The following is a 7,695-nucleotide window of genomic DNA, read 5'->3' on the forward strand; positions in this document are numbered from 1 at the left end:
GTCTCTGCCTCTCTCTCGCCCTGTGTCTCTCATGAATAAATAAATAAAATCTTAAAAAAAATATTAGAAGAAAGTACATATTCATGCATAATTATTTTAATGTATACATAATAGCTCTTCAAACATCCTATAATTAATCATTTCTCTATTATTTTAGATTACTTTTTTGGTTTTATCAACAATGGGACAAACTACAGCTTTTTTTCTTTCTTTGGTATTTTTATTTCCGTATGAAGGCCAGGATGATGTCTTTCTTGTTTATTGCCCAGGTTCCCAGTACTTAGCAAAGTACATGGTAGACATCTAGTAACATTTATTGGATGAAAGCAATGTATAAATGAACACATGGGATTTATAGGAATAGGCTTCCTAGTTTCACTTGCTTCAAATGCTTTTTAAATTGAGTTATCATGATTAAATTAGATTCAAAGTACAAATCATCTGAAAGAAAAATTTACTTGCATCATGTTTTAGATTTATCACTTATAGACAAAGGGGTTTGTTATCCACCTTAAAAAGTTTAGAGATAGTTGCAAAGTTGACCCACAGAAATGTATCAGCTTATCTGAATAGAACAAAGAAGGACTTCTAAGGTTTCTGTTCATGAACTGCTTGTACAAATATCACTGGATGAACAACCATCTATTCCCAGCCCTCATTCCTCACTCTACAACACTACACGCTTTTGGCTACTTCTTAGTTTTCTCAAATTCTGTCAATCATATATTGGTGTATGTGACCATGAATTCATACAACTTTCTTGCAATATTTCTGACCATTCCTTTGCCCTTGCCTGTGATCATTGTCTAAAGATTTCCTTAGTCTTCTGCTCATCTCCTTTTGCAATCACTGTTTATAATCACTCACCTATAATCTTGCCTTCAACCTCTCTTCTCTGTGAAGCATGCCCGGAGCTATATATCTAATTCCAACCACCCTACCTTTTGGAAGCTCATCTGCCTCCATTTCCTAAGACCTTATTTTGCTTGTATTTTCTCTCTACCCCATCCACTGGCTCTCTTCCCTTGAACCTCACATATCTTCTAGACTTTGTGATTCTTCTTTGACCTTGTTTCCCCCCCAAGCTGTCATCCCATTGCCCTCTTTCCCTTACCAACAAACTTAGGTGTGTTCTATGCTCCTTGCCTGTGTCTCTGCCTTCCTCATTCCTCTCTTTAACTGTTTACATGTTGTCTTCTGCTTTCTCCTATTGGCCTTTTATTTCAGTGACACTACATTTGTTCCCCTTCCAATAATGCCTTTCTGTGGCATCACACATGCTTGCAACTCTTCCCTTGTGGTTTCTTTTTAAAAAAAATATTTTTAGGGCAGCCCAGGTGGCTCAGCAGTTTAGCGCTGCCTTTAGCCCAGAGTGTGATCCTGGAGACCCAGGATCGAGTCCCACGTTGGGCTCTCTGCATGGAGCCTGCTTCTTCCTCTGCCTATGTCTCAGCCTTTCTCTCTCTGTGTGTCTCTCATGAACAAACAAAATCTTTAAAAAAACGTTTTTAAATTTATTAATTAGTTTATCTTTTAGAGAGAGAGAGAGTGAGGGGAATGGCAGACGGAGAAGAAAGAGAATCTTAAGCAGGCTCCGTGCCCAGTGCAGACCTCAAGGCTAGGCTCTATCTAACAAAACTGAGACCCTGACTGGAGTTGAAATCAAGAGTCAGATGCTTAACTGACTGAGCCACCCAAGCGTCCCCTTCATGGTTTCTTTTGCACTATGTTTTTTTATTTCTATCAAGAATTCCCTGATATATTGTCTTCTTTCTGCTTTTTGTTTTTGGACTTCTTTTTTACTCTGCCATCCTTAAAAGTCTTTATCTACTTCTAGAGTTAACAAATATTTATTAAGTGCCTAACATGTGCTGGGAACTATGCTGGCCCTGGGGATGCAGAAATGAACAAACCACTCACTGACTCTGCATTATTTACTTCTGTCTCACTGCAGATGCAATCCTATAAATTCTCTTTCCAAATGCCTCCAATCTGTTTCCTCTGTCTTATTACAACTGAATCTCTTGTGCAGGTCTATATCATTATTAGCTTGTTTTTGAAATAGCCTAGTAACTAGTGTCCTATCTTCATTCCAGTCCATCCCACATGATATCCCAAACTAATCTTTTTAAACATTTATGTCATCCCCCTTCTCAAAAATGCTCACTGGCTCTTTCCACTGTCTACAGAAGAAACTCCAGACTCCTGTTGGAAAGATGTTGGAAAGACCTTAGGCTTTAGATTCAGAATGAGTTGCATTCCCAATCTGCCATTTACTCATTCTATGACCTTGAATAACCTTGCTGAGTTTTGATTTTCCCATCTATAAGATGAGATTAATGACTGCTGATGAAAACTAAATACAGGGGATCCCTGGGTGGCGCAGCGGTTTGGCGCCTGCCTTTGGCCCAGGGCGCGATCCTGGAGACCCGGGATCGAATCCCACGTTGGGCTCCCGGTGCATGGAGCCTGCTTCTCCCTCTGCCTGTGTCTCTGCCTCTCTCTCTCTCTCTGTGACTATCATAAATAAATAAAAATTAAAAAAAAAAAAAGAAAACTAAATACAAACAGAAGTGCTTTATATTTTCTTAAGTGCTAGAGTGAATACACTTTTTTGGTTTGTTTTAAATTTAGAAATGGTTACCATATTGAAAATGGCCTAAGCTTCAGTTAAATAACCTGTTTTCACATTCCAGCTCCATTACTTATTATCTGTGAGACTTTGAACAAATTAGTAAACCTCTCTATAAATGTTTTCCTATCTGTCAAAACACCCTTTTGTATGGATATCTGAAAATTAGATGCAACAAGGAATGTGAAAACTTCTAGCAGTGCATAATTCATAATAGGCATTGATTTGCTTCTTTTGGGTCTAACCTCCTTTTCTTACAGAATATCACAATCTACCTCTTTACAAACCCTATTAAACAGAGTCTATTTGATTTTCCCAATTCAGACAGTGTACTGCAAATCAGTGTACTGATAAATGGATCAATGAGTAAACCAGTTTCTGCTTCATCATGAAGACACTCTCAGTTCTTCAAGGCTTATTTAAAATGTTGAGATCTCTCTAAAATCCTACCCTAATTCCTAATCTCAGTTTCTGAAGTTAAAAATCTTATAATTGCATTTGATTAATCTGTTTCATTTACTATCGAGGAACCAAACTATCAAGTTCTCCCAGCTCTTTCTGTGAAATAGTTCTTGGAATCACTTTTCTTTTCAATCCCATTATGCCATTCCTTCAGCGTAATGATTTATTTTTTAATGACTGCTACCATTTATGAGCGTTGCAGTTCTGGGCTGAAGACTTTGTATACATTCTGTCATTTGATCTTTAAAACACTCTGTGGGGACACCTGGATGGCTCAGCAGTTGAGCGTCTGTCTTCGGCTCAGGGCCTGATCCCAGGGTCACCTGATCGAGTCCCACGTCGGGCTCCCTGCGTGGAGCCTGCTTCTCCCTCCGCCTGTGTCTCTGCCTCTCTCTCTCTGTGTCTCTCATGAATAAATAAAATCTTTAAAAATAAAAAAATAAATAAAACACCCTGTGAAGCAGCTATTCCTATCCTTATTTTATATATCAGAAAAATCAAGACACAGCTTACGTACCCTGCCCAAGTTACAGTTAGTTCAGTGGCAGAGTGGGGACCAAACCCAGATATGAAGTCAAAGCCTTTGAATGAGTTGGACTTTTTTAAGTTGAGTAGAACAAAAGATAAGGATTTTTAGAAGAGTATTATGAAGAGATACAGAAGATAAAGAAGCACAGGAAACTTTCACGGAGGCCTACTGTCTATTTTGAAAGCAGAATATACTAACACCCTAGTTATCCAGTTATTTTGTTGGGCTCTCTGACATGAGTGTTTGAGGCCCTAAAGCTTTTCTCCTTGCTTCTTTTTTTTTTTTTTTTTTTTTTAAGATTTTATTTATTCGTGAGAGACACAGAGAGAGGCAGAGACACAGCCAGAGGGAGAAGCAGGCTCCCCAAGGGGAGCCTGATGTGGGACTCGATCCCAGGACTCCCAAGTCCTGAGCCAAAGGCATACACTCAACCGCTGAGCCACCCAAGTGTCCCTCTCCTTGCTTCTTTAGCTCTTACTACTTCCTAACTTCTGCTGCCTTATGTGTTTGGCTATCTCACCTCTCTCTCACTAATGTATAATACAAATGCTTTACTCCAGTTAAGGCAATCCCTTCACCTTTCCCAGAACAATTTCTGTCTCTTTGTTGCTGCTCTGAATACACATACTTCCTCCCTTTCTCTCCACCTGTCAAAAGCCTATTCTTTGAGACTCTTTCATTACTTCGTCCCAACAGCTCCAGTGGATTCTCGAGTAATTACTATGTGTTAAATCATTTTGCTGACCCATGATGAACCTGTAACGAGACCAAGAAATAAATCTTTTGAGATTTGGGAATTATTAGTTCTTGCAACATAATCTAGCCTATCGTGACTGCTACATGGACTTCAGGAAAGTTACTTAGCTTCTCCAAGCTTCACTTTCCTTATTTGAAAAATAGAGATTAAAACAGTATCTATCGGGACGCCTGCGTGGTTCACCGGTTGAGTGTCTGCCTTTGGTTCACGTCATGATCCCTGGATCTGGATCGAGTCCCACATCGGGCTCCCTGCATGGAGCCTGCTTCTCCTTCTGCCTGTGTCTCTGCTTCTCTCTCTGTGTGTCTCTCATGAATAAATAAATAAAATCTTAAAAAAAAATACAGTATCAAAGTTGCTCTGAAGATTAAATAACACAGATAAAAGTACTTAGGTTAAATATAGGTAAAAACAGCACAGTGTTAAGGAAGATATATATATTAGATGTTACTTATTTTTTCAATTTGCATTATCACCAATTAGCAATTGGTGTGTTAGCAATGACAAATGAACATAATGGAGAGTGTTATTTGCTTTTTAAAATATTAAGTTTCAAATTACAAATGTTACAGATTATTGTAATTTTAGCTGAAAACCTGGGCAGCTATGGATTAACACATTTTAAGAGAACTACTATTGAGTTAGCCTACCTCATTATAAGAAATAGCTCTCTTAAAAAAAAAAAAGGAAATAGCTCTCTTATGTTTTTTTTTTTTTCCATATCATAAATCTTGGAATACCATGAAAGAAATGTTTCATTTATATTCACTCTCTCTAAAACTCTTAAGCTTATTATGGAGATGTTATCTTTGTTTTCAAGGGCCTATTTACACTAGGGATATATTGTACTATAAATAACAACTTAAATATGGAATCCAGGTTAGTATATTTCATGACATCTCATGCTATTTCTTTAAAATATTTTATTTGTTAATTTGTTTGAGAGAGAGAGGTAGGGAGAGAGAGAGAGCACAGGAGCAGAGGGAGAGGGATAAGCAGACTGTATTGAGCGTGGAGCCTGAGGAGGGGCTCAATCCCACAACCACAAGATCATGACCAGCTGAAATCAAGAGTCAGATGCTCAACTGACTGAGCCACCCAGGCACCCCAACATCTCACACTATTTATATTTAAATTTTCTCTCCAGTTGTATTATGTACTGGTTTATTATTGGTTGAAGACTGCCCAGACCTGATAAAGATGATAATAATGAATACTAACATCCATATTAATTCATCATAATGTAAAAAGTGCTTTTACATACAGTCTCATTTGATGTTGAATCCTGTGTTATATAATATTTCCATTTCTAGTTGAAGAAAATCAGGCTCAGGGAGTGACCTGTCTAAAGTAACAAAAACTGGGACTGTAACCTAGGTCTCTTTACTACATATTTCATGCTTACAAACTATAGTTCATTACCTATAGTAAAAAACTATTACCGGAATAACAACTTAACATGTGCTCTGCAGATCTGTGTATAATTAGTCTTTAAGTCTATAGCACAAATGTCATATAAAAAGGCAAAATTATCATTATGACATTTTTTGGGTCAGTGACAATGTGTTAACTCTGGGGACATTTTTTTTGCGAGCTAGCTTTTTCAGACTAATAAACTTGGTAAGGCCAAGATAAATTTAGACAATATAACTCTTTAAATGGACAGTAAACTAACTGGCTTACAAAAGCACTTCATCAAGAGCCAACATGAGGCAAGGGTTTCACATTCCTGTTTTGAAAAAATTTAAAAATACTGCTTTATCAAAGAAATTTTGTTTTGACTAAACTTAGTTGCACTGAAAAACAAGCATCTATATTTCAAAAATTAAAGAAACCACAAGTGTACTGAAGAAACTGCCAAATGAAAAAAAAGGGTAGATAACTAAGATCTCCTCCAGATGCCACATGTAGGATCTTCAATCCTAGGAAATAAAAGTTTTAAGGAAACATTTAAAACAAACCAGTTGCTATCCAATGTATCAAGAACAATATATCTGATGAAGGTGCCCAAAGCGAATTAAATGGGATCTTTTAGTGTTTAGAAATTGCGGGATCCCTGGGTGGCGCAGCGGTTTAGCGCCAAAGGCCCAGGGCGCGATCCTGGAGATCCGGGATCGAATCCCACATCAGGCTCCCGGTGCATGGAGCCTGCTTCTCCCTCTGCCTACGTCTCTGCCTCTCTCTCTCTCTCTGTGACTATCATAAATAAATAAAAATTAAAAAAAAAAGAAATTGCAACACAGGGATCCCTGGAGGCTCAGCGGTTTAGTGCCGCCTTCAGCCCAGGGTGTGATCCTGGAGTCTTGGGATCGAGTTCCGCGTCGGGCTCCCTGCAGGGAGCCTGCTTTCCTTCTGCCTGTGTCTCTGCCTCTCTCTATCATAAAATAAATAAATAAATCTCATGAATAAATAAATAAAATCTTAAAAAAAAATAAATTAAAAAAAATTGCAACACACACACAAAAATAGAAATTGCAACACCCCACTGTTTTACAATATAACCTCTTCTTCCAAATGACGGATGACAAACTTTGTGAAGACTCTGACATTATACTACAGGTCACCCTGGAGAAAAGCAAAGATGAGAGGTGCTTGATGGTCGGACCCACTTTCCTTCTCACCCTCTCCAGCAGCCAACGTTCAACACACCATGAAAAGGGGCTAAGCGGGAACCTCTTTAGCGTGGCTCACTGTCCGCTCTACTACATGGGATCTTACTTCTAGTTTCTGGCTTGGTTATTAGCAAGTCACTTCTCTGAAGGTTTCATTTCCCATAAAACAAGAAAATGGGTAAAGGCCCATAAAGAGCTTTGATCCGAACAACGTCTGTTAGGTGTCATCACAAAAGCGTTTCCTCCTGGCGATGTAGACGGGCACACGACGTTCTGCTTTCCCGACATCTCGTTCCCGAGCCCGGGCCTCCTTCTCTCAGCCCCAATTTGGGCTCCTAAAAGGAGATGAAATCCGGCGCTCCCTCCTCAAACAAGGCTGGGGGAGAGCTTCGAGGCCACAGCTGGTTAAGGGGCGGCGGAGGGGACCCACCCTCGCCCCCTCCCAAGCCGGGCGCGGCAGCCCGAGGGCCGGCGCGTGGCGGGCCGGCGCGTGCCGAGGGGCTCCCAGGTACCAGCGCGCGCTCGCCCCGCTCCGCTCCCCGCGAAGGGGCAGGGTCCCCGGGCGCGTGCAGAGACGACGGCAGGCGGAAGCCGCAGGCGGGGAGGCCGGACCGTTCCCGCCGCGGGCGGGTGGGGGAAGGGCTGCAGCCACACCCGGAAGTCGGTCTGCGAGGGAGAGGGGGGGCCGGAGGGGGGGTGAGGC

The sequence above is a fragment of the Canis aureus genome, chromosome 8 (genome assembly GCF_053574225.1).
Source record: "Canis aureus isolate CA01 chromosome 8, VMU_Caureus_v.1.0, whole genome shotgun sequence".
NCBI lineage: Eukaryota > Metazoa > Chordata > Mammalia > Carnivora > Canidae > Canis > Canis aureus.